Below are 8,101 nucleotides of genomic sequence, written 5' to 3' on the forward strand. Positions count from 1 at the left end.
GTCAAATCACGTTATAGCTACAGTAGCTTTGATTGGACTGATCATGTCAACATCATTAGCTAGCAGTCATCATCATGAATCAAGTTGACAATCTACTGGAAAATCCTTTTTAATCCTTGTCATATGAAGAGAAATGAAAGATAAAATGAATCGGTGCTCATTGGACATAAAGATTACACAAGTTGAAAATCGCAAATTCAACAATGAGTCGTTTGGAAGGAATCAGCTGCTACCTGCAAGTATTGCAAAGCAACCACTAACGTTAGCCTGCTATTCAATGGAGTGGTGTTTTTTTTTTCATCGATTTCCCACCATAAATGCCAGACTTTGATGACAAAGTTCGATGACAAAATGTGCCCACATAATATGCAAGGGAGATAAGTATACTGATGCTAAGAAAGTAATACTAAGTGTATGTTGTGTAGTAAGCTGTTAGTATCCCATGTGCCTCACCCTAATAATTTGGTCTATTTTCACCAACGCGGTATTGTTAACACATCGTTCGTGGCCGGTGTGTGCTTGTTTGCAAACTTTTTTGCAAAAAATTGAGAGCTACTGATAGTAGTGGTGGCGCCTGGCTTGCACGTGCAAATTCGACACACACAACATTCTATAATAGAATTGTGTTATTTGACGTGTCAAATTAAAAGCTTATTTAATGCGTCAAATAGTGTTATATAACTTGTATCTTTTTTGACACGCAAAGACCCAAACGGCGTTCAATGTGCCTCACCCTAATAATTTGGTCTATTTTCACCTCTTAATTTCACTTACTGTTTTAACTTGGTGGTGCACATGTAGCCTATAATCTGTTTTAGATAAATGTAATCATAGAATATTGTAAGAGCTTTCATTGTCTGTTTATATGCCCCCTTTATTTATCCTACAGTTCTGACTTGTTGTACAGGGAGTACACTGTAAGAACAGCCCTTGTTCTGAATTATGTTGCTGTACATTTCAAAAGTGCTGAACAAATAGTTATATTGACTACGTCTGTCATCGTTCGCTCATTGTCTTAATCGAAATTACAGATTGCCTCTTATCTGCTTGTCGTCCCCTTATGCCATACTTTGTACATCTCAATTGTCAGTAGAAACCACATTTGTTTAAGCAAGTCAGCCATATCAGCTATGTTTTTTTAAAAGGCAGTAAATGAGGCTGAATGAACTGTTTCGCTGCCAGACAAGGCTCCGCTGAAAGCCAGGTGTAGCAGTGGTAAGGTGTTGGAACTTCTGTAAGGCCAGCTTTATGTAGGCCCTAGCAGTTTGTGTAAACCGTTTGTCACTGTTATAGTGCACTTAATGTGTTGTTTAGTGTTGTTTAGTGGCTTTGCTGGCATGCATCCCCCTTCTTTTTTTTTGCCCCACCAAGATTTACATGCTAAAATCGGCACTGATAATAACTACATATAATTGTAATGTAGCACACGTGTGTGTGTGTCTGTGTGTGTGTATGCACATCGTTTTTGTTTTTCATCTGTAAAACTGACACACATTGTTTGGATTTGGCCATTGAGGCTGATAAATATGCTATGGATTTGCCAATATAGGCTGATAAAGTTTTAAACAACACACACATGGCCAATAACAGGGGAGCCTATTCCACTGCTGTTTCCTGTGATAAATGGCTCAGGCCATCAGTGCTACTCCTCCGTCCTCCGTCCTCCTTTCCCCTCTACTCTTTTCTCTTACTGATCTCTCTCCGGAGCCTGAGGACACAGGCACACACACACACACAGGAAATACAAAGTAGATGCATTTCAGTGAATACCCACAAACAAAAAGGTTAAACACTTTAATATGGACTACCGGAGTTGTTCACAGAACTTTACTTTTGAGTAGAGTACACTGACCCTTTTTATAAACATCTGGACTGTGATCCTTTGTTGCCCTGATCCAGCCTTTAGAACGGCACACTGAGCCGTAGCGGAGCTGAAAGGAGATTAAGTGCACCAACAGAAAAGTCAAGAGCAAAGTCCTTGCAGCTAAATGTCTTTCACGCGCTACCAGACTATGACTTCAGTATTAGAAGGGACACACTACTAGGTGCATTCTGTGCTGTGCAGTAGGACATGTAAAAATAGCCCATAGGGAGAACAGATGACAGATTGACAGAATCAGTGGGGATGCTTTGCTCTTGGCAAGTGCCTTCCATGGCTCTCTCATTATGTAGCTGCTGTCCATGGTCCTGATTGGTTATGATTAGGTTCTGTTCATTGTATCCAGATTGATTGTTTGGATGCAGTCTTGCCAGAAGATTCCGACCCTACCTTTACGGCTTGCTTACACTGAGCTGCACTAGGGTCAGAACGCAATCATGGTTAGATTAAGACACCGTGGAGCCGGGCACGAGCTATGGGTCGGAAAACGTACCTCAACGCATGGATGGTATAGGCCACTGTACTTAAAATTTGACCTTTATCCACACTGCTCCATCAAGATGATTGAAATACTGCAGTTTTCACCGAAAAAAACATGTTACATGTGCATGTTCTTGAGTCTCAGCTTTTCATAGGTAGCTTTTAATAGTTTGTAGCTTTAATAGTTTTCCCATTTTTGTAAAACAAAAAGGCCCTTCCCCGGGCCCCTTCCGGGCTAGCTCAGCCCGGTCACACAGACTAATGGTTGGTACCAACGGATGAAGAATAAATAGACAAATACGATGTTACAGAAGTCTGTAGCTCAAACACACGTTGTTTAAAAGGGGTTAGAAGTGTCATGGGTTTTATAACCGCGTCTTTATAGAAATTCAATAATGATGAGACAGGAGACAGGAGTCAGTTTAACCATATATCTGAGACATACAAGGTCTACAACATTACAACCCCCATGATACTCTGCGGCACAGCTGCAATACACCACATCTCCTCCCCCTCCTACTTAAATCGTCCATATTATTCACCTAGTAACAGTTCTTGACCACTCACGACTGACTGTTGGTTTTGTCGGTGTTGCTTTATTCAACAGTAACTGATCTGTGTGCTGTTCCAGATGATGTCTGTAGGCCGTCATTGTAAATAAGAATTTGTTCTTAACTGACTTGCCTAGTTAAATAAAGGTGAAATATATATTTTTTTTTAAACGTCCTCTGCAGTCTGAACAGTGTAGGACACAGGACCAGTCTGAGCAATGACTGCAGCAGGAACCCACTTTGGTCCTTTGAGGTAGTTCCTAGCTTAGGCAGTTTCTCCAGGATTGAAAGCGCTGTCCTTCACAACGTTTGACTTAACTCTCCTGTTGACGTCTACTTTGTGTTCTTAGCATTCTCTTAGTTGTACTTGTGTTAGGCCCTGATCTGGCTATGCCATATGGCTGTGGGCTACACTAGTTCATTTAGTAGATAAGGTTTGCTTAGAATTCCGTGGCATTTTTTTATATTATTTTATAGTATGAAGAATATAATTGAACATAGCTGAATAAAACAGAAAGGATATTTTCTCCAAACGATTTGAGGGAGTGCGCACATGTGGCTATTCTGTGTTGAGCGGTTAACAAAGAAACAGGTCCTCCTATATGCTTAATTTAGATTCCATGCCTTTAGCGGCCAGTGGTCATTGTGTCCTTAGGCTGAATATGATCATTATAATTCTCTTCTCCTGGCTGCATGCTCCGAAGCACCTCTCACTCACATGGCTCTCTCAGATAGCTCAATTCTTATCAGCCAATGCCCATCACCTGATTGGGTCTTTCTCACAGGCTACAAGTGAAGACAGATACATCGGGTGCGCAACTGTGCGTCCTTATCCAATTCCCGAGGCACATATTGGAAGAACTGTCCACATTTACTTTTCGGCAGTCAACAAGATGAGTAGACCTAATAAACAGCAAAAGCACTAGCCTATCAACTTTTATACTGTGGGGGATAGTATATAGTCATAGGCTGCCAATGTCAATCTACTATCCCCCATAGTACAAAAGCTGACCTATTCTGTGCGAGATATTAAATATTCCAAACAAGGTCTGGGAAAGTTGTGAGATGTGATATATCCCAAATGAATACAACCACTAGCACCCCAAAAAATTGTTTAAGCAATGAGGCTGACGCACAACAGATCAGAACATTTACTGGCATGAAGAACATGTATTCGCTTTCCCCTCAATGCTTCGATCCAATCAGATAATACCGGGTCATTTCTGGTGTTTCTCCGCACTTGTTTTGAAGTGACTGGTGTGTTTTCCACTTGTCTGAAATAGAAGATGTGCACTTGGTTTGACTCCAGCTTGAGCACAGGTAGTGGTAACCTGGAAAGTCTATCTGAATTGCAGTGCAGCTCAGACTTGCAGTACTTGATGCTGTAGGTGTGTGCTAACAACAACAAAGCCCTCGTTGCTAACCTCGGAATAAAGCATCCGTAGTAATTCAATATCCCCAGGTAAGAACTGACTTTTCATTCACGTGCATCTGCAAGTAAGCTTGGCAGAGGTCGATTTTGCTGAACTTTTGACCTCCAGCTAAGCCCATGAAAAGATTGTCGATGTGTTGAAGCGGATACTGTTCAGTGGACAACACTGAGACTCCACATATCCTGATTCCACCGTCCTTCTTAAGGACTGGTACGATGGATATTGCCCATTCACTCACGTTGACCGGCTCCATGACTTTGTTCTTTCATAGAGTGTCCAAGTTACCCTTGACTTTTGGTCTGATAGCATAATGTACGGGTCGTGCTTTCAGACTTTGGTTTGCTGTCTGGCTTAGTGCCTAGCTTCACTGTAATGTCTTTCATACTACCCAACTCTCCATTAAAGACTCCTCCTTGTTTCTTTAAGATGGCAGGTAGGCTTGTCTCCACGTGTTAGTGTGCACACTGATGGCCTGTCCAGTGTGATTTTCTCCAACCACAAACGTCCCAGTAGTGGTAGATCGTCGTAAAAGGGGACTTAGAGTGGCAGCTTTTCAGTTTATCCATTTAACTGAACTGTGACATCAGTGATGCCTCTCATGGAAACAGTTTCACCCGTGTAAGTCTTTAACGCGATGTGTGTGCTGGCTGATGTGGAAGGTGGTTCATTGTCTTTTTGTTGACTGAGTCTGACACCAGAGATACAGCTGCCCCTGTATCAATCTCCATATGCACCGGCTGTCCCTCTAGCAAGTAGTAGCCGTGCGACCCACCCCCCAGCAACAGTCAGTATATTCAGTGTGACACCCTCATCTGATGAGTCAGTCCCCGCTGTGTTCTCCTGCTCAACAGCGTAAACATGTCTCTTTTTCTTTTGTTGGAATGTCACTTTCTTGTTTTCAGTCTTTGACATTTTCTCTGGGCTACTTTTGTTTCTGCAGGCTCGCAAGAAGTTTTTACCACAGGCTCAGAAATCCATGTCCTTACAGCAGCATGTACAGAGTCTTCAGAAAGTATTCATACCACTTGACTTATTCCACATTTTGTTGTGTTACAGCCTGAATTCAAAATGGATTAAGTTGACACAGTACACACAATACCCCAAAACATATTTTTAGAAATGTTTGCAAATATATTGAAAATGAAATGCTGAAATATCTCATTTACATACACTACCGTTCAAAAGTTTGGGGTCACTTAGAAATGTTCTTGTTTTTGAAAGAAAAGCACATTTTTTTCCTCCATTAAAATAACATCAAATTGATCAGAAATACAGTGTAGACATTGTTAATGTTGTAAATTACTATTGTAGCTGGAAATGGCTGATCTTTTTAAATGGAATATCTACATAGGCGTACAGAGGCCCATTATCAGCAACCATCACGCCTGTGTTCCAATGGCACGTTGTGTTAGCTAATCCAAGTTTATCATTTTAAAAGGCTAATTGATCATTAGAAAACCCTTTTGCAATTATGTTAGCACAGCTGAAAACTGTTGTTCTGATTTAAAGAAGCAATAAAACTGGCCTTCTTTAGACTAGTTGAGTATCTGGAGCATCAACATTTGTGGGTTCGATTACAGGCTCAAAATGGCCAGAAACAAAGAACTTCCTTCTGAAACTCGTCAGTCTATTCTTGTTCTGAGAAATTAAGGCTATTCTATGCAAGAAATTGCCAAGAAACTGAAGATCTCGTACAACGCTGTGTACTACTCCCCTCACAGAACAGCACATTCACTAATTAACAAGCTAGTTACTTATCACATGTTCTTGTCAAAACTATCAACAGAGTAGCTAGCAAGCAACAAGCTATGCCACCTGAGGGAAAATAAATCCGATGTGACCGTTCAGCATAGCCAGGAATAAGATTTGTATCTGATTTCAAACCACTTACGAAGGTGGTTTGAAATATCTGATTCCATGTGCTTGCTGGTGTTCAGACTGCAGGAAAAAGAACAGATTTGAATCAGATTTGCAAAAAAAGAAAGGACTTGAGTCACTAAAATTGCCAATGTGAACAAGGCTTTAGTATCAAGTATTAGTCTTGTCTTGTCATCTTGCCTCAAGTTAGGACAATTGCTAGAGGTGGACAATGAGTTCAGAGCTGGTAGCCCTTTCTATTTTTGCTAACCAATGACCTCATCTGGTAATCTGGGGTACTTACAGCTCCATTTAGTGCCAGTCCTTCGTAGCTTGTGTCATCACCAGTGTTGTTTTGTGGTCATGCAGACAAACAGAAATCCATGAATTCATGACGTGATTATATGGGCATGTAAACATATGTAATGACTAGGGTCAGGAGTTTTTCACTGACCATGTGAACTGACCAGAAAAAACTCTGGGCCCTCACTCATTACATTTCTAGTACTATTATCAATTGCTGTACCGTACTTTTATCATGTAAGTTGGTGTACACACAGCAACCTCCAGGAGTGTAATTCCAACATGTCTCCTGCATTTCCACCTCCTAGTGAGTGAGTGACCTACAACAGTCGACAATGGGCCTCTGTGAAGGCATATCCATTGGCCCTTTGTAATTACAGCTTTAGCAGTGGAAATGAATGGTGTGTGACCAGTGACAGAAATGATGCTATTGTAATAAGACAAAGAGTTATCACCAAGTTAAAATTGCATGTGAATTGCTTCCAGTTGACGGGAGCCCAATAGGATGATCTGAATAACAGCCACACCTCCCATCTCATTAGGCAAGCAATTAGGGAGGAAGATTATGCCACAGTGGGTTCTGGCAATGTAGTAACCTGGTAGGCACAAAGCTAATGGGACTCTTCCTTCCTACCATGGACCAAAGCGTTGACACTGCATGAAATATCACGTGTTGAACTCTAACCTCGAAACAATTTGGGACAGTTGACATGCTTAGAAAATAAATATCCCAGTATGTATTCCCCATAAAAAGAGAGAATATTTGCGGTAACTTTACCAGAGTGATGAATAGAGGTAAAGTAGTGGCTCTCAGGGTAGGTCTTTGTATAGGGGTAACTCACTCCTTCTGCCACCAATGTAGCGACCTATGCTCTTAATTCCCACATCAACTCTGAGAGACCATTTCCTACATATGTTTTCATCTTTGAATCTATACTGAACAAAAATATAAACACAACAATGCAACATTTTCAAAGGTTTTGCTGAGTCACAGTTCATATAAGGAAATCAGTCAATTTAAATAAATGAGGCCCTAATTTATGGATTTCACATGACTGGGCAGGGGTGTAGCCATGGGTGGGCCGGGCTGCTAAGTGGGTGCGCCTATGCCCTTCCAGGCCCACCCATGACTGCACCTACTGGGGAGCCAGGCCCAGGCAATCAGAATTAGTTTATCCCCACAAAAGGGCTTTAATACAGATAGAAATACTCTTCAGTTTCTTTAGCTGTCCAGGTGGCTGGTCTCAGACGATCCCGCAGGTGAAGAAGCCAGATGCGGAGGTCCTTGACTGGCGTGGTTACACATGGTCTGCGGTTGTAAGACTGGTTGGATGTACTGCCAGATTCTCTAAAATGATATTGGAGGCGGCTTATAGGAGAGATATGAACATTACATTCTCTGACAACAGCTCTGGTGGACATTCCTGCAGTCAGCATGAGCATTGCACGCTCCCTCAAAACGTGTGGCATCTGTGCATTCGTGAGACAAAACTGCACATTTTAAAGTGGCCTTTTATTGTCCCAGCACAAGGTGTACCTGTGTAATAATCATGCTGTTTAATCATCTTTTTGATATGCCACCCTTTTCAGATGGATGG

The sequence above is a fragment of the Salvelinus alpinus genome, chromosome 23 (assembly GCF_045679555.1).
Source record: "Salvelinus alpinus chromosome 23, SLU_Salpinus.1, whole genome shotgun sequence".
In the NCBI taxonomy this organism is placed as follows: domain Eukaryota; kingdom Metazoa; phylum Chordata; class Actinopteri; order Salmoniformes; family Salmonidae; genus Salvelinus; species Salvelinus alpinus.